We start from the raw sequence: 24399 nt of genomic DNA, 5'->3' as shown, positions 1-24399 counted from the left end.
ATCTGTAGATAGAAAGTCGGATCAGTGGATCCCTACAGGAAACACTGCAGGAGACAGAATGTGGGGGGAAGTGAAGAGCAGGTGGGAGGAAAGGACAGTGAAAGTGAAAGGAGGAGAGGAGGAGCTCCAGGACGCTCAGAGCTTTTTGGATGTCTGCCCTGCTATAGTTAAGCTGCCAAATCCCCTCTCGGACCCGTGAGCTGCTCGAGCAGCTGAGACAAATGTGGGAGGTTCTGGGACGTTGAGATCCATCTGAACTAAGGGCAAGAGAACATCTAGAGCAGCGATGAAGAGGCAGGTTATCATTTTCATCTGGATATTATTAGATCATTCTACAAGTGAGGCCTTTCACACAGCTCTTTGCTCGACTTTGTAGTCAGATTTCATCGCACGGGCTTGAAATTTAACTCATCAGGCGGACGAGCTCCAGGCTAATCGTCAGTGTCTCTGCATCATTGACAACAAGAGCGCCGGATGAGCTCACGAGAAGAGCTTGAACTGACGACCGGTGATGAATGTCTGGTCTCCTGTGTGTTTTCCTATGAGGCTGTGGTTTCACTGTTCACAGCAGTAGTTTATTTAATCCTTTAAAATGTACTCTAATGAACATCATACTTTACTTACTGTACACATGTGAGATACTGCACTTTACTATTTACTTTAGTACTATTAGTATTTGCATTTTATGCCAACATATACTTCTACTCGAGTACATCTGAGCCACATATTGTACTCTTTACTACTCTTGTCTGACGGTTTTAGTTGCTTTTTCATAACCTTCATGTATCTCCAACATTTAGAATTTAATTGTTTCTAATAAACGGGAACATTAAGTGTTTTCTCTGAACAGTAGTTGTTGAAACATTAAACATCTACAGCAGTTAAATCTGACGTGCACAATAATGCACCAGTAATATAAAAACATCATATATGCTTTAATAGTAAAGCTTTGATCATGTAAGAGCATTTTACATTGTTTAAATTAGGTAATGTTTCGAAGGCAGGACTTTTCTGTAAGTGAATCATCTGAACGCCGCTCTTCCAGCCTGGTATCCTCCTAAAAAATATGTTCCCATACAATTAAAATGCATTTTCAATTACCTTTTTAAAGTAATCTCCCAGATTACTTTTTGTTTTTGAAGTCTCACAAATACGTTTCTAATTAAGGTGCACGTGAGTCAAACAATGTGTCATGTCCCGTCAGATTATTTAATGTTATGTATTTATGTTATAGTTTAGTTCAGTGTTTAACGTCTCTCAGGTCACGTTATGTTAAGTTACCGTCACGCTTGTCTAGTGTCGTCTTGCACTTCCTGTTTTGTTTTGAAACTCACCTTTCCCTCTCGTTCCAGGTCACTTAACTTCCTGCCTTTGTGTGTTTTCCCGCTTCTGTGAGCGTCTGCCTGATTGTTGCCACCTGTGTGCCCTTACCTCAAGTATAAACAGTCCCGTCTCCTGTTGTCTTGTGCCCGTTCGTCTCGTAAAGTTAATCAAGTGTATGTTTCTTGTTAACGAGATTTTGGATTAAAAGATCTTTTAGTTTGAGTCGTGTATTTTGGATTCTATGTTTTTTCGTTCCGTGGTTCGTGACAAAAAGTCAACGTTAACTTTTTTATTTTATTTAAGTCCGTAACTTAAATAACAAACATATTTATTTTAAGACAAAACCATGATCTCTTACTAAACCTAACCAAGTAGTTGGATTTGTTTCGATTTACCAAAGTTTAGATCTGCGACAGTAAACCCAGAGAACACAAGTTTCAGGTTGGTTGCATGGGAACATCCTGCGGGTTACAGACGTGCTCTCTGACAAGCTGTCATAAAGAGGTCACACAAAAAGTTTAGGAATCTACAAAACCATAAGAAATATGTGAATATACTTAGTTGTCAAAAAGTTGGCAACCATGGGAACCATAAAATTATGTTTCAGTATTTTACAGCTTTGTCATATTTGCCAATTTCATGTTTCATTAAAAGTGTGGAAGGAAAACAATTGTGTCTAGTAGGTACAAGATATCCAGCAGGCTTTTGCACCATTAGACCCAAATAATTCCCACCATGTCAGAGACACTAAACATGTTTGTGCAGTTGACGCCTGTCAGCAGAGACATAACGACTTCCTCTCCAAAGCTCTTTAAATGTGAGTGTGTCGCTGTTTGTTTGCAGCTCAACTTTAACGAACCAAACATTGTACCTGCACAAGCGACAGAAATGCAAGAAATTATTAATTTACACTGAAGGATGATCCTGTGACACTTTCTATTTATAAAGGATAAGGTATTGGACACTGATGTTTCATGAATATCACAGTATCATTACACATTAATGTAAAGTCCCCCAGACAAATTATTTTTTTAATTGAATATGCTTGCAGAATAGATGGAGTCAGCGGAGGTTTATCAGTCTCCTCTGCCGTGTGTAATGAGTTTCAGTGATGGAGTGGATTCCAGATCGGCCGGTTGAAAAACAGATGTGCAAACAGATTTACGCTTCAGCTTCCACATCTGTCCAACAAAAGGTGATCAGATGTGTAACATGCATGTAAAGAAACGTTAAGTCGTCACACATGACTCTAAGCGTTATCAACTGTGGACACAGAGAGTTAGTGCGTCTGGAAAGAGGACAAAGTATCTTGAAGTTCACTTTTTTGTATTGCACTTTACAGAGAAATGGCTTCCACTTCTGCTGATTGATGTTGGTGAGATGAAAGTGATAAAACAAAGACGCCACCTATCCTCCAGAGTTTCCTCAATTCCACAATTTTGACTGAATCGTAATATATGCTGGAAATTATGTAAATCAGATTTGTTATGGCTCATTTATCTCGGCCATACATACAGCTTGCTTTAAAATGGGCTTTAAATTATAATAAAACAACAGAGCTCTCATTTCGTTAAGAAAAAAGAAGTTTATTTTTCCCCGTTTAAAACTGTAATGTACCGCAGAGAACTTTACTCAGGGAAAAGGTGTTTTGTAAATTATAATTTATCACATTTTGTCTCTGTCAACTAAATCAACATGACACTCAAAATCAATCTCTTCGCTTTCCAGCACTTACGGTTCAGACAAAACAACAAAGGAAAATTATAATAAACTCTTTTTCAGGCTTAAACTGTAATTTATTCATCAAAAAGCTGCACAACAGCCGGTGCTCTGACGGCCTCAGAAGCAGAGATAGTGACACTTGATTAGGACTATGAACAATATATGCAATAAGACCTACATGTACACCGGCAGGAGTTGGTTTTGTGTGGAAGCTCAACAACGGAAAGTTTACTGATCTCAAATAAGTTTACAATTCATGATGTTAGAAGCATCTCCAGCTGACACACGTGCAGACAAGTCTGTTTAATTACATTTTATTCAAATCTGCTCCTCTATGGTTGGTTAAAGTCTGGTTATGTTTAGGCCACTGTGTGGTAAAGGTTGCATACATTGACATTATAGTAACTAGTTTTGATATCGACCCAACCATCCACCCCAAGCGTTGAGTGACGAGCGCAAATATTAACCAGATTTCCAGATAATCTGCGGGCGGAAAAAAGGTAATTAATGCACGTTTCCTTCTACGTTACATTAAAATGAGGATTTGGAGACATTGAGATTAACTCTTGGTGCTGATTTATTATAAACTATTGCCAAACAAGAGGAAACGCATTTCTGTTTGCATTCCTTGCTGTACGCATATCTGAAGTTTCTTTAGTTGAAGCTTGAGTGTCGTGTAAGTTCATGTACATCACAATTTATTCACTCATTCGTCCATTTCCTTTTGCACGTTGTATTTTGTCTAGTTTTCCACTTCAGCCAAGCGTGAATATTCTTTTTAATTCAAATGTCCAATGTTTCCACAGGTTGTTTTTATGCACAAATTGAAAATGTGCACAAAACCAGGTGGAAAGTCACTTTGCCACCTTTTGCTTTTTAGAGGACACTAATTACTTTCATGGCTGCAAAGGAAAGAAGGAAATAAGGAAGTTTGAAGTTGTTCTGTTTGAGCAAAACACCATTGCTGACATTTCTCTGTAGAAAGCAAGTTCACTTGCTACAGGAAATGATTCGGGTGCAATTGCTTTTACAGTTCCTCATCAACACCTTTTTCAATTTTCTGCATATGTGAAGCAAAGCATTCATGAGTCTGTAATTACATGGCCTATTTCGTGCCTCATTAAGGATATTTTTTACAGTTTTCAGAGCAGCTGGAATGGATTTACAGTTAATAAAATTGGATACAAAGACCAGTGACAGAAAAGTACATTCATCCAGGCAGGTGTAGGAGGGACTCATGTTGAAGTCTCAGTGATGGAGAGCACCGAGCTAATACCTATTGTGCCTGACAATTAAGAAGAGTGAGCGAGTGAGAGCTTAATATATAGAGAAGGACGGGAAGTTGATGTGTACACTTGTTTGGAGACTTTATGTGAGTGTGCCTGCACCTCGACAGCTCTCCATTTTTGCCAACATATTAGTTTGTGTTGATCCGAGTTTGTGCAGTTGTGTGTAATTAATGAAGGTCGACTGTCTTCCTGTGTGTCTTGGCTCCATTTCTATCTGCAGTCAGATCCAGTTGCACTGATGCTCGGAGACATGATCAGGCATTGCACTCAGAACTGAGAGTTAAAGAAAACGATGAAATGGATTTCACGCCCGAGTTGACAAGTGAATTGAGGATTATAATTTACATGGCTCCTCTTTAATTCATAAACCTCAAATTCAATTAATTCAGCAAACATCAGTCAGCAAACGCAATGTTATATTCTCTCTAACCAATGCGCCTGCAACTGTTCTTCTGAGGCTGCAGAGTTCTTTATGGTGATGTATGCATGATTACCAATCCACCTTTGTTCCTTGACAGAACCTGGAAGAAAAAGCAGCCACAGGCCAACATATTTTTTATGGTTGCACCTCTTAGAGACTCATTTTGAATTCTTAAATTGTGCATAGTTCTTCTATCCCTTATTCATCTCTCTGGTATTCATACTAGCCAATCTCACATATGGATAGGTACTCTACGATGCAGAGCTATTAATGTCCCACTGAGTAAAGGATTCACTTTACTCTTTCCTTTTCAGGCGAGACGAGTAAATTGCGAGGAAGGTGTAATACAGGTTCTTTGTAAGCGACGACACAATAACTTCATGTGTTTTCAAAGTCTAAACACAAAGAGGAAGAATCCAATTACAAGCCACATGACCGGATGCTAAACCCCTCCCCTGAACAGTGATCGTTGAAACCATGAGTTTATCAACACACTTTAACAAAAGCACAAGTAAAATGATAAGGAATCCACTAAACAAGTGTGTTTGTCTGCTCTAATTTAACCTGCCATCATTAGCATGTACGGCTAACTAGCTTACAACCTGTTGTAATGACCGAGCATTATTTCTAAGGGATTCCATATCATTAACTAACTACGTCACAGGGTTACACACAAATATTAAGCTCTATTTATGACTAACACATCCACTGTGAAGTATTTTCCCAATGCGTTCAAGACAATCCTGGATGCTAACAGAGTTTAAGCTAATGCTAACAGAGTTTAAGCTAATGCTAACAGTTCGTTCCTGCTTTTTATTGGATTTGGTGAAGTTTATATTCCAGCCAACATTACCCGGGATATTACTTGAGTGTTACTTGTATTTATCATTCTAGAAGCCTATTTTCTTGTGATGTTAAACATTATATTACAAGCAAGTAAGCTAAGTAACCAAAAAGGGGTTATGTATGAACAAAATGCGTAACGTAAACACTGCAAAACAAGAGCCATACATGCAATACAATGTCTTCTATGTGGATCTTCCACTGGTGAGGATGCTGACTTTGTGCTGGGTATATGCATCTTTATCTAAAGTCTTTCAGCATATCATCCTTCTCATTTATGAGTCGGCTTTAAACAATAAAAAGTCAGCCAGTGATGGTTTTCAACCAACTCATGGAGATAACGCTTTAATTAGCCTGTTAGCTGCAAGATTTAACAGTCAACAGCTAAAAATTAAAAGCCTGCTTTTGTCCAGCTCTTAGTGAAATGAAGGACCCATTGTTCAAAAATTGCTTAGAATGTCAAGTGTTGTATGAAGTGCAATTATAAACTGTACATGTGATGTGCAAGAACGCAAAGCTTGACATGCAACAGTCATTTCTCCTCCTGCGTCCAAAAGCAGCAGCCCGTGGCAGGAGTCTGCAATGAAGTTTGGTATTCATCTCTCACTTTCTGTTGCTTTATCAGTCCAGAGGTTAAAGTCTCAAACAAATGTAGTCATATAATGCATGTCTGTTATACTATGGGAGAAGTAGAGATAGGCCAATGCATTATTTGCATGCAAATGTTCCTGACGCAGTGAATGAAATTGGTTGAGAAAATGGAGAAAGCCAACATTGCTGCAGAATCTCACGCCTCAGTAAACTGTAAGGTATCAAGAGAGCAAGTTGGCAAAGCCCTGCTTTACATTCAAGGCTGAGTCGGGCCATTTCTACTTAAGGATATACAATTCATATTAGTTCAATGAAGCGAACAAGTCTAGATAAATGCCAAAAAAGAGAGAAGGAAAGACAAGTTTCTTTTAAAGCCCAGGTCAAGCTGGCAGAAGTTTTGCAGCACTCTGGAATCAATTCAGTCTGCAGCTCCTGTTCTGGTGGGATCTCACTTCACTCAGATTATCAGAATGATTATGATGGGTTGTCAATACTGAGACACTTCTTCAGGCTATTGTATGAATGTGAACTGACTTCCAAATCCATAAAAAGAAAAAGAAATGTATATATTCTTTTTTTCACTATCCACAGCATCCCATTCAACTGCCTTCTCCTGACTGGACCAAGCTGTTTGTATTGTTATGCAACTGTCACAATTGAAGCATTATTATGTCCTGAGGATGATAAAATGATCCTTTTCAGTGCTGGAGGGAAAAACACTATACACAATGTAATCCTACCCCTCGCCTTATACGCACCTCAACCGTACAGATTGGTATGAACATGTCATCCCCGCTGATTGAGAGGGTCTTCCAGCTGTAGTTGAAGATTCGTTTCTCATTTATGACCCTGTGAGAGGAAACATTGCACGTGTATTCAGATTCAGGTGCGAGGAGAACGAGCTCCGAGACATTGTTAGTACATTTGCTGAATACTTACGTTTCGTTCAAGCATTTTTCATCAGGCATGTAACATAACTAAAGGACGATAACCGATTGTAAGGACCAAGCAATCAACCATCTATTAAAAACATTACCTGAGTGAAGGAGGGGAAGACGCGTTTATATTTTGCAATGTAATGCGGGAGCAATATCGTACATGTCACACAACCTTTAAATGTTCTGGAAAGTTCCCTATACAGCTTTACCCTTGATTTTAACTCATGAAGTCCCTAAGTGACACATACTGAACATCCTGGTGGGTCATGGGCCAGGTCATGTGATGTTGTGTTCCCATAACAACATCTCCAAGACGGCCATGTGTCAGGACTAGCTCAATCTAAAAAGCTTGTTTTTTGTTGCTAAAGGTAAGATTCAAGCCATTTAAGAATTAGAATAATAATAATATTGCTGTGACATTAATGTCACATCAGGACTTTAACCTTAACATTTCCCAGAAAATCTAATGTGACACATTAGTCACAATAAGAAATGTGATTATGATCCGCTCAGTTTAGTCTGTGTTATGTTCCCCATCATTTTCCCTGAAGTAGAAATGTGTCTGGGTTCTTATGACAATGATGAATGTCTGTAATATAGACAATACATAAGTAAATAATCCAGTGGACTTAAGTTCTTTATGCTCTTCATCTTTGAGCACGACAAATGAAACACAATTCAAGTAACTATGACATCATGTTTCTATTTATTCTTGCTGTTAAATATGAATAAACCCATTTACAGAACTAAAAACACATTCTTCAGAATTCTGCACAGCTGAAATCAGGATGTTTTGACTCTAATGCTGCAAATAATTGTTTGCATGAATCAAGTGTTTTCTTTTCGATCCCAATCCGTAATAATACCCGACATCGTCCCATCTCTACACCCAATGTTGCAGGCAGAGCAGAGGACAGGACATGTTTAGGCTGGCAACATGCTGTCATGTTGAAGGTATTTATTAGATTACTCCAAAACCCACACAGCATACAGCTACACTATTTCTTCCGCCTTACAGGCTGTAATTTCTGCCATGTTGCTGTCATGGATAGTTGAATAGTGTGCAACCAACCTTTCAGTGGAATATCTGGGGCTGTAGATGTGCTTTTAAAGGTGTCTTTTCTTTATGCATAAACAAGAATTTTTCAAGGAAGGGAGCTTGAAATATAACTTTAATTTGTACGGATCTCTTTATATGCCCCCATTAATCCACAACTCTGCCCTGCAGTGACCAATTAAGGCTTCTAGTGCTGAGGCAAACAGCGATATGCCACTGTTGAATGTTTATCTCTCTTTAAGGAGAACATATGGAGGGAAAACGTATGGGCGGATTTGCTCTTCTTGTATATAGTGTTTAACTGTGTAATGGGGGGATTTGCTTGCTTTTGGTCTTTCTCTCATTATCTCTGTAAATGGGCTCTCTGTGTGATAATTAAATGCAGTTCTGCAGCGGGAAAATGCAAATGAATGAGACAAACAAGAGCAACAAGTCTTGATAGTTCCCCATGGACATGCCGAGCCAGGAAGCGATTCAGAGGCAACAAATGAAACTGTCCCCATTGTGATTGAAAGAGAAGAGTAATTCATTTTTATCCTGTCCTCTGCTGTTGAGCAACATAATGAACTACTTCACTTTGTTTTGTGCAGGCCTTCATCTCCCCTGCACTCGTTAAGAACAAAATTAAGCAATATTGTTGCGCTGACGGGCTGCGTGTGACTGTCACAATACAAATGTGTGATTCAAGAATGCAAAAACATTTTCTGTCTGATAATCAAAGATAACTCGGCGTCTGCAGCCGAAGCTTTTTAATCAGAACCATTTCTATTTCACACGACGGGCGCAGTCATTTCCTCAAGGTCAAAGTAATAAAATAAAAATGCAGGCTCCACAATATGCATACAAATAACAGCAACCCATCAAAGTAAATGTCTCCCGCCTTACACAGACCCCCGGGGGGGTTGCACAGCCGCAAAACATTAATTTCAACAGCACAGCCTGTTAATTTAAGATGGATGGATTTTGACGGATGATGATAATCCTCAAACAAACATGTCAATTAAACCCTAAATAAAGACGATATGACGTGACTTACCGTCTGTGGAGTTTTGCGTCTAAAGACTTAAAGGAAGTTATGTAAAGGTGACATTAGTGAAAGGTTAACGCTCAACTTGATTTATTCAGTAACTTCCAATATTAATGGTTGGTCCCAAACACAGTGAGAAAAGGTTTGTGAGACTCCTGCATACATGATCACGATCATAGTGATCATGCTCTGCAGGTTTCTGATGGTCTGTGTGCAGGTGTGTCTTCTTCTGTGCCAACATAGTTACCTCAGCAGGTAAGGATGAAAGTTTAGCTGTCGCAGCTTCTCCATCTAAATATGGAAAACAGGAGTGACGACGCAATTTATGCAGAAAACAACTACGGTGAGAACTATGCAAAGAAGAAAGAGCATTTTACAATTCATGCCCTGCATTGTCTGACACGAAGTGGCTTAAGGGGGGCTCCGCTATAGTGGAAACGTTTGCCCCCTCTGTTTAAGGTTTATGGATCTATAGATCTTGCTGTTTTTGTCGTGTGTACCGTGTAGGGGTGATGATTAATGAATGTATTATTTGATTTTGAACCGGCACCGTTGTGCTGTTGTTTTTTAGCCTTTCTGGGGTTATTGCATGGTCAAATTTACTTTATGAAAAACAAACAAATAAATACCCCCTGCCCTTTCTATCCCATGCATGCACACACACACACACACACACACACACATACAAAACCTAACATGCACCCAACTCTATTACCTATACCGCTTTCTTTGTATATCATCCCGTGCGGGGTCACAACTCAACATTTGCACACAGAACAAAGATGCAGACCTTAAGAACTGGTCACCAGATCATTTCCTGAAGTCTGTTGTAGGACTGAAGGACTTATAATAAATGATGAACGTGCAGTACTTCAGTGTTCAATAAAATCCCAGGAAAAATCCCAAGTGAGGGGAGTGGGGTGGGTCGCAGGCAGGCTGTTGAGAAATGCTGCAACTATTGGTTGGCTCTATATTATTTTGGGAAATATAAGCTCGCTTGCTCCATTGCATTCGAATTGCCTCCAACTCACCTGTGCATAGCATTCTCCTGGAGGGAATAACTGTTTATGCTTGTGCCATATGTGGTGTGTGTGTGTGTGTGCCCCCCCCCCTCTCTGGAACAAAAACACATTTATATTGAGCACCATAAAAAGCAGCTCTATTCTCTTTCCAGCGTAAGAACTATTACTTTGGTTCGGGGGACGTGTGAGAAGGAAGATTAAAAGATTGTTACAATGTCAAACATCAGCAAAACATCTGACAGCTTTGTGGTTGAAAATGTAAATCAAACGTCCCCACAGATTTCAATGCCAAACACTCAATTTCTACTTTACTGCGCAATAGGCTTTCCCCACTGCCTTTACTGTTGCTCGCACTTCACCTTAGGGGAGTAAACAAACACTGTCATGTCACTGTGAGCATGATATGTAAAGCCTTTACCTTAAGACAACAAGACAAGTGTCAGAGACTGGAAAGGAAACCTCAGGACAAGACGTGTATTCTTCTGACAAGGTTATAGAGGTACAGTAGAGACGCGCCAACTGTCTGTCTTTCTCTTCCCACATGTATTGTGTTTGGACTCAAACAAGTCAAATGCACATCTTTAAATAAGCTGGAGGCAGAAACGTATATCTTGAGCAGTGGATCCCAAAGTGAGTGCTATTTCATGTATTCAATTATATCAAAACAGAATGGGAAAAAAAAGCATTAAATATCAAAATAAACCGAAATAAATATATATATAATATTATATATATAATATATATATATATAATATATATATATATATATAATTATATATCTATATATATCTATAATCTATCATATATCTATATTATATCTCTATCTCGCCTCTCTATATCTCTATTCTCTCTCTTCTCTTACTCTTCTCTCTATCTCCTCTCTCCTCTTCTCTTCTCTCTCTCTTCTCTCTCTCATTTTCTATCTCTTCTTTCTTCTCTATCTCTCCTCTCCTATCTCTCCTCTTCCCTCTCTCTCTCCTCTCTCTCCTCTCCTCTCTCTCCCTCTCTCTCCTCTTCCCTCTCTCTCTCTCCTCTTCTCCTCTCTCTTTCTCTCTCTCTCTCTCTCTTCCCTCTCTCTCCTCTCTCTCCTTCATCTCTCTTCTCTTCTCTCTCTCCTCTTCTCTCTCTCCTCTCTTCTCTCCTCTTCTCCTCTCTTCTCTCCTCATCTCCTCTCTCCTCTTCTCTCCTCTCTCTCTCACTCTCTCCTCCTCTCTCCTCTTTCTTCTCTCTTCTATAATATATATATATATATATAATCTATATATATATATATATATATATGCCCAGAGAATTCAACATAGTTTGTGGTTGTTTACGTGCCTCCTGTTGAAAATTCCAAAAATGTGCTTCAGGAATGCACTACTATTGTGTGCAACATATTGGACTAAGCTACAACTGCATTTCATTGTGCAACCATGTGTTGTATTAATAGTTATTTTCTTATATTTATGTTAGCATTGCTCCATAATTTTAATACCTTTATTAAAACAAAATGTGTTTTTTGTACAGTAAACAAACCTCTCAAATGTGCTCTCATGTATTAGCTCTGAACATTATTTATAATATACCAAATCATTAAATTTCACAGCATGACATTTTATGAACGATGTGTGTGATCATAATAACCAGCCTTATTAATAGTACATATATTTGTTTTGGTAATAAAACTAGTCAATTAGAAGAAGTCAGAATAGCTATACTACCGAACATAATGATAAATTATAATAACGCTAAATAACTAAATACTCTTTATTGTATTTACCTCCATCACCGAGAGAACCGGCGCTTTATAACGAGCTGTCTTTTATTCCTAATCTGCTCTGTTCATGGCAAACTTCAAACGTGCTCTTTACTTGTTGTCTTGATAAATTCAATACATCTCTGCAGCAATAACACCATCAGTGCAACAACATGCATATCTGCACCAATCTGCAGAACCTTTTTTTAATCACCAATTAATTCCTCCGTCGTTCCATTTTGCCTTTTTTCTCGATGCATGAAAACTAATCTGCACTCCTGCACATTTTTCACATTAAAAGCCTTCCATCCGTCCCTTCATAGGTATGTAGTATTATCAGTTTCAGGGAAACCATTTCTTTGATAGTTTTGTACCATCTGGACAGTTTGTCAGGGCTCCGAGTTCAGTAAGCTCGACTCGCAGTGACCGACTAACGATCGACAAACCCAAATGTCATCTCAGTTCATTACAACTAGACTTAATTATTCCGTTATAATGTCAGTGCTCTGTGATACTGTCAGCCTTACCTCTGTTCTTCAAGCATTTTCATGTTTAATAAACCTTTTACTGTAACGACCACCTAATAATGTGCTTTACCGATAAATATGAAACATCGTTATTAAAGGTTTGATGTTTAAAACTTTTTAAATTTCCAATGTGTGAACTGATTTTAACTTGATGACGTCTTTCTGGACTTCCTCGATCGTCCGTAACGGCCTGTGGACTGCGTACAGCGCCAACAGTGTGCAACACTAGCTTTATCTCCGCAATGGAGTCGGCTAACGTCAACAAACGACCAGCAGCCACCACGACACGCTGTGTTTCAGTCGTACAGTTCCACTCTCAGTGGCCGGAGACTGACCTTCAGTAGCAGCTGTAGAAACTGGTTTTCAGCCGGCTAACTGTAGCCTGAGCTCGGGTTGGATGCTAGCGCTAGCTGTAACTACGCTGCATGGATCTGGCGTTGGTTGCTTGGTAACGAGCTGTTTGCGAACAGCCAGCTTGATAATTTAACAGCAAGCTCAGCCCCGGGCGTCTGGATGAATTAGTAAACGTTATCCACTCAAGAAACAGCCCGCTGCTGCAGATACACACTTTACAATATCAGGAGGATATTACAGACGCAGCTCAGTTTTCCCACAATGCATCACTCCTCTGCTCCCTTCACTGGTTACCAGAAGCTGGTCCACCGTGCTGTGAATGGATCAGGCCCTTCCTACATCCAGGCCACGGTCAAACCACACACACCCCAGCTCGCTCACTTCGCTCTGCATCGGCCAATCGGCTCGCTGCTCCCTCACTGCGAGTGAGACCCAGATAAATAAAACCGCCTGTTTGCTATCCTGGCTCCAAAATGGTGGAACAACCTCCCCATACACTGTAACGTGACGATGACCTTTGATCCTCTTTTGGTCTGGACTCCCAGAAAGCTAATGCCCGTTAGTGTTCACGCACTACTGCTGATGTTACTCCCGTCTCCAGACGTACCATCAGATACAGTAAAGTGTTAAATGACTGTGATGTAATTGTCTGTTCATGGACTGTTGAACATTGTTTGTATACTGATATTTGTAATCTGGTGTCAACTGTTGCCTGGAAACAGCTGCTGTAAGCACGAGATAACGGACAAGTGCAGGGAGGACTGATGAGGGAGGGAATATGTATATATATATATATAGTTACCTTCACTGAAAGATGAGAATATCACTGAGGTGAAAACTCTGGTGTGTGTCTGACAGCGCTGTCCACTCGACAAGCAATCTGCAGCTTTAATAAACCTCTGAGAGACGTGTTCACTCTGTATCTGCGACCAGCAGCTCCTGCACGTCGGTTCACAACCTTTTGGCGGCCGCAGTGTTTATGTGGCTAAAATTAGGCAAGAAGGTCGAACGTTTGGGAGCGAAGGTGTGTGTGTGTGTGTGTGTTCATGCAAATTGGCAACGAGGGGATGTGGCAGTGAGAGGGGCCTGTATGGAAGAAGGTGCACAACTTCTGAACAGATTCATGCACCTCAGACAATCTTGTGAAGCGCTTCTTGTAGACGCTTGTCAGAGGCATCGTTGCTCTCAGCAGAGTGTGTGTGTGTGTGTGTGTGTGTGTGTGTGTGTGTGTGAATGCATGCATACGTGGTTGCAGCTATTGTGAATTCACGCTTATTGATTTTATACCTATTTTATAGTTTCATTACAAAGTTATTCCCCCTCAGAAGATCGCTTAAACATTGTATGACCCTTCCCGGTACGCTGCAGTGTTGCTGGGTTTAAATGCATTTTGTTGAACTTATGAATAAACATAGTCAAACTTCTACGTTGCTCCTAAAGGCGCTCAGAAACGAGACATGGCAGACCATGATGGAAAGCTCCAGAACAGTTACTAAATGGACCTTGTGTGTTGTGTAAATGTGAAGCGTCTCTGAGCATTATGAAGAGCATACAGTACTCCAAACAAAATCACAATAAGATGCAATAACACATCTTCTGCTGCAACGCTTTCAACGCCAAAACATTTTACAGTTTGTGCGACAAGGTCGACCTTAACAAGAGATCTGCTGCATCTTGTGGAGATCAGGGTGATGCTTCCTGTCCTGCTTTCAGAGCTGAGAGTTTTACTTTATTTTTTAAAGCAGTTGGTCAACAAGAGTTTAAGGCTTTACGTTGAATTCCTCTCCAACATGTGTATCCTCTGAGAACGAGATCCTTCAACTACAAAGTGAAGAATATGAAAAGAAGGCCTCGGCCAAGCAGAAATATTCTGCAAAACGTAGCAACAGGGTTTATGAAGTAAGGAAATGATATGTTGCAATAAGATTTATTGATGAGCATATATATTGTGTGTACAGTAAAAGTCTCCACCTGGACCAGCTGACACATTAATCAATCATTATAATCCAATAATGTAATCTATGGATTATTCTGAAAGTGGTTCATTGTGCAGAACGAGTGAAGTATCTCAAACGTGTACTTGAGTGAATGTTGTTTTTAAGTGTGATGGTATAACTGGGGGCTGAGAGCGACCGTATTTCAGCAGGATGTGTGAGGGATGAGCAAGTGACATGCATTAAAAGGTGTGTGTGTGTGTGTGTGTGTGTGAGATGAAACAATTGATTTAATTTCACCCTTTCTCTGACAAACGGCAGCATGTGCAGCTGCAGGCATGTTCCCAGAGGGCAGACGGAGGCGGGCCGTGTGCGGATAAAAGCTTTAGAACACCAAATGATGTCATGTTGTTTCAGTTACAGCGGGATCGTGTCAGGCTAGCATTCTCTTTATTCCTTTAATATTGATGTGGCATCCTCACTCTGGATGTTATTTCATCTGCTGTAACTGGCAGGTCGACTGTGAATGGCAGCCTGCAGGAGTTGTACATATGCCACTGCGGCTACATGTATTATGCACCTATTAGCCTTTTGCAAAGACGCCACATATTCCTTTCATGGTATCAGCATTGCGTGTAGTTTGGGCATTAAATGTGTTCTTTGTACCAGGTAGGTATAATTGAAAAAAGCAATATGCCTGAGCCGAATCTCCAGGGGAATATTGTGATGTGACTACAGCCATGCCGTCAGCGGTGGGAGGCTGCACTTAGGCACAGCGGTGATTTGAGAGAAATTCTAACAATAATAAATACAAATAATAGTAAACTTTATTTGTAAAGCACCTTTCGTACAAGAAATGCAGCGCAAAGGGCTTTACAACAACAACAACCATAAAAGAGACATGGGATGAACATAAAATAGGGACAGAATGCCAAGTTAATGGAAAATAAAACACGGTCGTAAATTAGGATAACATAAGTTTATAGAATACACAGGATGGAAAACAAAATAAAGTGCAGCGTGCACGTCCATCAATCCTCTCTGCAGCGGCATCAGAAACATCGCCCTTCTCTTCTACGCTGCTCTTTTCTTTTGGACATTTTAATTTTTAACGAGTATATAAATGTGTGGCCTGGAGTGCACGTCTCTCTAACGCCAGCATGCTAACAAGGTCCATGTTAACATGCTGACACTAAAAGTAAATCTCAATGTGAAGCTGAAGCAGCAACATGCACAGCACGTATGTCTGTCTTTGTATTTCTTTTGTTATTTGTTCAGACGGTGTCCCAGCTTCCAGGTGTGCGCTGGTGTTTGCTGTGATGGTTCCAGATGAGACGCTACGTCGGCTTCATACTGTGGGATCCATGAATATATAACATTTCATGCCAATCCATCCAATATTTGTTGAGGCACTGAGATATTTAAATAGTGGACATCCCCAGAGCCGCTCGAGTGGAAGTGACCATTTTTTTTTGTAAATGTCTGAGTCAACACGTCCGGATCAACTCCACGTTGTCAGTCGGCTCAAATGTATGTTTGAACTGAACATTGCGGCGGCAGTCCCACACCAGCGTGCTACCTAATGCTGCATTCAATATTACTCTGTGAAATAAATGTCATACGGTGTTTCCCAGAGCCACTTCCTTTGTCCGCAACTCAAAATACATTCAGTTTACAGCCGGAGAAGTAAATACAACAGAAAATATTCACATTTAAGAAGCTGGAATCAGAGAATTTAGACTTTTTTTCCGCTCAAACTGATGAAATGATCACAATATTTGACAACTAATCGATTAATCTTTGCTGTAACGGAGTCCCGAGGCTGCTGTGGAACATCACGATGACCTCTGCAGTGAGGTCGTCCGTCTCTGATGAGACTGTAAAAGATTTCTATCATAAACCTGAGAATGTAGTGTTTCTCAGATGTGCTCGAGCCCAGCGGTGCTTCAAGCTGAATGCTAATGCTACGCTCCCTCCAGGATGCTAACTTACTAATGATCAAATACAAACTTGTTCAAATTTTAACGAACACATCCTGGAGAAACTTCTTCTTTAGGGTTACACTCATTTACTGTGAACTTTAAAGATTTGTTTTTGTGTCAAAACATTCTGTATAATTAAAAGAACCCCACTTTGGTGACAGTGAGATAATATATATTCTTTTCTTCATTACATTACTGAACAATATCCCTTCTGTTGCAGCACGATGCTTCACAGCCTGTCTGGCTTCCTGCCCAGAATAAGAAGTTGTTTACATCCAGTCATTTCATAATAGAGCCGCACTGTGTTTGATATCCAGCGGAGGCTCTCGCCGCTGTTCATGACTAGTTTTATAAGCAAATATGAATAAGAGTTTATATCACCCGGCTGCTGCTGCTGCGGAGGCAGAGCTTTTCCTTCAATGAATGAAACCTTTATTGCCCTGAGGGGAATTTGGTTTACTCAAAAAGAGCATAAAAGAATATCAAAATAACATCAACAACCGTACATGACAGCACATAATATAACGTAAAACATAAGCATCATAAAGGAAAAAGCATAAAGGCGTCATTTGGGAAATTGATGCAGGACATGAGGTGGTGTTATTAGGGATATAACAATATCGCTGAGCTCAGACTGTCCCTCACATTAAAGTGCAAAACATTCATAACACTTCGTTTTGTCCTCGAGTTACTTCTTGTTTTTCATCGTCTTTGTTATGCGATGAATATTACATCTGGTATTTATGTCACATGACAAATATACAACCACAGTAATGCGTGTCCTGCACGTGTACAGCTGTCGCCTCATTTCCCCACAAGAACAGAAGCATGATTAGTAACGTCACTGATTAATAATCATTATCAGTTAACGCGTGGCTGTTAATTAAACAACAACATATCAACACCTGCTTTTTAGTGGATGTTTTTCAAGGTGCGGTGAAAGAAAAGGTTCAAACAGGAAGTGAGCGCTTCAATATACAATAACAGAAGTTTAATATCACATCAGTCTGCTGAGGGTTTCATTCTGCAGACAGACTTTTTATATTAGTGTATATTTATATTAGTGTGTTTGTCAGGCATCAGTCTGCTTATTAAGTTTCTCAACACGCTACATTATCACAATATATACAATTACACCAACTATATTTAACACTTCCGCCTCGTCTATGAAATTAAAAGGTGAGTCTCCTCGTTCACTTCTGCAGTCTCTTCACTTGAGAGCTTTACATATTGGAGGGGTCCCTCTTGGCCTGAAAGCCACAGGACTTCTTCTTCTTCTTCTCCGTGCACTCAGACTTCCTCTCTCAGCAGCTGGCTCTTTGGCTAAGAGCCGTCAAGCTGGAGAGAGCTGTGCTACGTCTCCTCCTGGCAGTGATGGAGCTGCTCTCTAGCATGCTTTCCCCTCGGTGTAGGACTCGTCTCGCTGTGTTTGGCAACCCAGGAGACGAGCTTCACATCTGGTCCTCCGCTCGACAGCGAGAAGTAAATTCTCCTAATGACGACCGGCTGGCCAACGGCCCGATCCGCCGGGCCCGGGCGTAAAGATGTCCTCCTGCTCTAGTGGAGAGAGACATCCAAAGATGGAGACCTTCCATGATTTGTGAAGCCGTGAACACATTTCAGAGGTTTTTTATTGCCTGCATGGAAATGAGGAAGGCTTGAAACAGAACATGAAGCAGCGTGTCTCACTCTATTGTCTGACATTTCCCTCCGCTGCTTTATTGTCTCCAAGGTCACACCGCGTGCTCGGAAAGCTGTTGTGTCCAGATGGACAGTCGGCCGGACAGATAATGGACGCTAAATGTCTAAATGATTGATACAAGATAATAGAGCTTTAACTAACAGCCAGTTAATACAGATATCTCTCTCTCTTCCCCCCCCCCCCCCCCCCCCCCCCCCCCCCCCCCCTTGAAGAGTATTGCGAATGTTTCTCAGTGAATGTGCTCCCACAAACAAATCAAAGAGATTGTTAGCAGCGCGCGAACATACATCAACCATCTTTCCTCCAAACATCCCAGCTGGATATGTGTGTAGTCAGAAGTGTGCAGTGATGAGATACAGAAGCACAATGCGGTCATTTGGCCACAAAAGTGTTTTTGAACATGCTGCAGAGCTTTCTTGCAGAAATGTGATTTTCATGCTTTTTCAGAGATCAAGATCCTGAACACACCCTGAAACTGCAGGCGAACTGTGCAGCTGTTCAAAGGCTCCATGTTCAAAGCAGTCCGTATAGATGTTAGGCAACATAATATTACAGCTTTCATTTTAGCTTCTTCTGGATCTTTAATGTCTGTGGTCTGTCTGTGGTAAACCCTGAAGATGTACAGAGGGGTCGAGACGTTTATTATCCATTAAGTATTCCAGAAAATTAATTATCGCCCAAAACATTAGCACCTGCACAGAGAAATGATATTATTCCTGCTATCAAGGAATTTCATACAATCCCCAAACCTACTGATAAATATCATCGTGTTCAAACCAACAGCACCGACGCATCGATCCAGAGCCCCTTCGTAGGTTTCATCTAGAAAGAGGTTCTTACAGTAAATACCTTATTAATAATTAATAATACAATTCCCAGAAACCAGGCTGAGTTTTAAAATGTGCAACAGTCGAAAACTCAACTTATCATTATCATAGAAGAGAATAAAAACCAGAACAAATACTCAAATTGGACGACCTCTGGGTTTAACTTTGAGACCTTTTTCCTCCTTACCCCCCCCCTGCCTTTTCGCATGCTAAGCGGGGGTGCTTGCTCCTGTCATGGTCGACCCGGGCACGATCAGTCGGCTGTGTCTGGATGACAGAACTCTGCGTCCTCGTCACTGCTGAGTGTCCACAGGCGAGCTTCGCCCTCAGAGTCACGACAGCCAGCTCAGCACGACAACAGGACGACTAAAGGGGACGAGGCGTCCGCTGTCAGCACCTGAAACCACCTCCTGCGATGCTGCCATCACCATATGTCCACGACTCTGCGTATTAAACACTCACCTCCAAAACTGCTAAAGATAGTCATAATGTTTCAGCCTCTCCAGTCGGCGTAAAGGTGAGAGGATTTACTGAAGTTCTGTTATTTGCACAGACAGACGTCCAGATCCCAGAATTCCCTGACAGATCGCTAAATTCGCGGCTTAATGAGGCTCTAAAATTCCCATCTGTTGAAGGAACCTGAGAGGAGGTCCAGACGAGATGTGAGGAGAAAGTGAGGCCTCAACACTAATGGGACACTTTTGTACAAGAACATTCAATACAAGAGTAGAGCTGAAGAAACGATGTTATTAAAACACCTCGTCAACAAGATGCACGTTTGAGTGAATGACTCGAGATGGTGTTGAAATGCTCCTTTAGTGCCACCAGAGATGGAGATCTGGAGATCAGTGTATCCGACTGATTCTCATCATTACAGACTTTCCCTCTCGTGGACTCACCAAGAGATTTGTGGTCCAAACATTCATGTCTCCCCTCGGGGGGATTGTAATAACGTTGGTGATCAGATCTATTTAATAATTTACTAAATTCATGCAAACCCTTCCCATCAGCCCCGGCTGCACTTTGAGTTCCCTGTCTAATGATGGATACTTCTACCCTCTTAATCAATATATGAACGAACCCCCCCCCCCCACAGAAGAGCAATGTTACTTAGTGAAACTAAAACCTTTCTAGATTTACATAACAGTTTGCAGTTGGGGAGTTCTGTCCCTGAGATAAAGATCTACTTTCTAACGGCTATCATCGGCCGCCACACACAAGTTGACACTGATTATTCTGGCGGCAGGATGAGGACCTACAACCGGCTCGAGGTGCACCGCCAGTGGCCTCAATCAGTCATCGGGTGCCTCGCTGTGGACGGAGCGGAGAGGTTGTGCGTTTGGCAACATGATTAAGGAGCCGGCGGTGTGATTACGCCGCTCGCCTTATGAATGGAATAATAGAGCGAGGCAGGAGTGTGCTGCTAAACTCTCCCGGTGGAGGCGAGTGTGTGCCGGGTGAAGTCCGAGGCCCTCCCATGTGACCAGGAGGAGATAAAGGACTGACGACAGATAATTAAGGAACTGCCAGGACCTCTTCTTCTATTCACATGGCTGCTTTATTAAAGGGGCTTCTGTAAGGAAGAATATTCATATAAAGTACCAGCCTGTGTGACTCGGAGACGAATATAAAGAGCGGGGGGGGGGGGGGGGGGGCATTAGGGAGCGTTTATCAGGAGCGCAGGGGGCGAGAAGTTTCAGCTCTGATGGTCCTTTGATGCACATATCTATATACACAGGACAATACTTTTTACTGACTTCTAAAGTTTATTTATTAGTTTCAGCCAAAACAGACTTTAAAACGTTTTATAAAATCTGAGCCGTTCTTAAAAAGCATTTTAAATCCGATAACAAACGTTAGGGTTAAGACGCAGAAAGATTATAAACATTTATATCAATACGTTTCTTTCATGTTGGTTACCTGCTTCAGTCAAAGGTTGAATCACTTTTAGTATTTCCATCACTACAGATATACGTAGTACTGTAGTACTTATTGTAGTACTTGTTGTAGTACTTGTTGTAATACTTGTAGTACTTGTAGTACTTGTTGTAGTATTTGTAATACTTGTTGTAGTACTTGTAGTAGTACTGTAGTACTTGTTGTAGTACTTGTGATATTACTTGTAGTAGTACTGTAGTACTTGTTGTAGTACTTGTAGTATTTGTTGTAGTACTTGTTGTAGTACTCTAGTACTTGTAGTACTTGTTGTAGTACTTGTTGTTGTACTTGTAGTACTTGTTGTAGTACTTGTTGTAGTACTTGTTGTTGTACTTGTAGTAGTGTTGTAGTACTTGTTGTAGTACTGTAGTACTTGTTGTAGTACTTGTGGTACTTGTTACAGTACTTGTAGTAGTACTTGTTGTAATACTTGTAGTACTTGTTGTAGTACTGTAGTACTTGATGTAGTACTTGTTGCTTGTCTAACAATACTTTCTCTCTTTAGCACCGACATGTGACAGTGTAGGAAATACAATGATATTTGTGCCCCCCCCCCAGTGTAGAAAACTGTAGCATTTAAACAGACTTAGTGCACTGAAGATGTAAATGAGCCCAGATTAAAACACTGTGCAGACATGTTCAAACTTGTATTCCCGTCTTTATAATATATATATAATATAATATAGTAATATATATATATATATATATATATATAATAATAATATATAATGCATTAGTTTAAAGATAGAAATGTTTGCATGTTTTGAGCTTGGATGATTTAATATGATCGACTCTGCAATCATTGGTTAGTAGAATGAAAAATATTTGGGACTTAAAAGCTTACGAGATGAAAATAAAATCTACTGAATTAAAATAAAAATAAAAACATGGATTAATAGAGGATTAGGATTTTGGTTTATATATATTTATTTGAAATCTTTGGTGCGTTTTTGCTCCTCACGTTTTTTAGGCGCATTGTTCGATTTCTTGGAGCATTTTTGCCCTTTCCCCCCCCCCTTAATTTTCCGTACTGGAGGAGCTTTAATTACTTTAACTGTCAGACTTTCTGATTTTTATTATGATGCAAAAGCTTTAATATGCTCATATTTACACTTTAATTATTTCTAACCCCACTGTGTGACTTCTAGCTAATGATTTCTGTAGCGTACTCTACCTTTGCAGCCTACGCACACACACACACAGACACCGACACACACACACACTGCTGCTCTTTTGATTTGACCGCAGATTGTTACATCCTGAACTAATGAAACACAAGCTGCTGAATAGAAACATATTTCTTCTGCTTTTACCCTCAAGTGTCTTTCATCATATGAATGTTTAATACTTTCAAAAAACAAATCTTCTGTCCTCTCTGGAGGTTTTAACACCTGTCCCTTTAAAAAGTCATTTTAATATTACAACAGTAGATGTGAAAGATTCTGGAGCCGCCATCTTTGTCCATCAGGACAAAATTACATTTAAAACATTTACTAGTTTCTACGAAGTTCTGCTGCTTTTATCTGTATTTTATATTATATCTGTAAATATTATTCATATTCTGACCTTTTATAAAGTAATCGATAATGAAAACAATCATTAGTTGCAGTAATAATTAAGATGTAATGTGATTAGTCCATCAACAACTTTTGTTTAAAGATTAATCGTTGAATGAATTCTTCGTAGAAATGTTGTTTTCAGCCTCTGAATATGGAGATTTTCTGCTTTTCTCTGTTTCAAATCGTAACAAACTGAATATATTTGGGTTTTGGACTCAAAACAAGACGTTGAAAGACATCAGCGTGGACTTGAACTGACTTTTTATAAACCAGTCGGTTATTAATAATCATCTTAGACTCAGCATCAGGTCCGAGTGTCACTGTGTCCCAGCAGCTACTGAGACAACACGTATATTAATGTCATGATAAGTAAAGTGATTATATTATATATTACTATAACATCCATCCATCGTCTACCGCTTATCCGGGATCGGGTCGCGGGGGCAGCAGCTCCAGTAAGGAACCCCAATCTTCCCTTCTCCGGGCCACATCCTCCAGCTCCGACTGGGGGATCCTGAGGCGTTCCCAGACCAGTGAGGAGATATAATCTCTCCACCGAGTCCTGGGTCTTCCCCGGGGTCTCCTCCCAGCTGGACCCTGCCTGGAACACCTCCCTAGGGAGGCGCCCAGGTGGCATCCTTACTAGATGCCCGAACCACCTCAACTGGCTCCTTTCAACGTAAAGGAGCAGCGGCTCTACTCCGAGTCTCTCACGGATGGCTGAGCTTCTCACCCTATCTCTAAGGGAGACGCCAGCCACCCATCTGAGAAAACCCATTTCGGCCGCTTGTACCCGTGATCTCGTTCTTTCGGTCATGACCCAGCTTTGACCATAGGTGAGGGTAGGAACGAAGATCGACCGGTATATTGAGAGCTTCGCCTTCTGGCTCAGCTCTCTTTTCGTCACAACGGTGCGGTAAAGTGACTGTAATACCGCCCCCGATTCTCCGGCCAATCTCTCGCTCCATTGTCCCCTCACTCGCGAACAAGACCCCGAGGTACTTGAACTCCTTCACTTGGGGTAATGGCTCATTCCCTACCCGGAGTAGGCAATCCACCGGTTTCCTGCTGAGAGCCATGGCCTCAGATTTTGAGGTGCTGATCCTCATCCCAACCGCTGCACACTCGGTTGCGAACCGATCCAGTGACTGTTGAAGGTCACAGGCCGATGATGCCATAAGGACCACATCATCTGCAAAGAGCAGCGATGAGATCCTCAGGTCACCAAACTGCAACCCCTCTCCTCCACGACTACGCCTCGATATCCCATCCATGAAAATCACGAACAGGATTGGTGATAAAGCGCAGCCCTGGCGGAGGCCAACATTCACGGGAACGAGTCCGACTTACTGCCGAGTATCCGGACACAACTCTCGCTTTGGGCGTACAGGGATTGGATGGCCCTCAAAAGTGACCCCCTCACCCCATACTCCCGCAGCACCTCCCACAGTATAACACGGTAGATATATATTATATATTATTATAACACGGTAGATATATATTATATATTATTATAACACGGTAGATATATATTATATATTAATATAACACGGTAGATATATATTATATATTAATATAACACGGTAGATATATATTATATATTAC

This window comes from Cottoperca gobio, chromosome 10, assembly GCF_900634415.1.
Source record: "Cottoperca gobio chromosome 10, fCotGob3.1, whole genome shotgun sequence".
NCBI lineage: Eukaryota > Metazoa > Chordata > Actinopteri > Perciformes > Bovichtidae > Cottoperca > Cottoperca gobio.
This window is presented reverse-complemented; position numbering follows the sequence as displayed.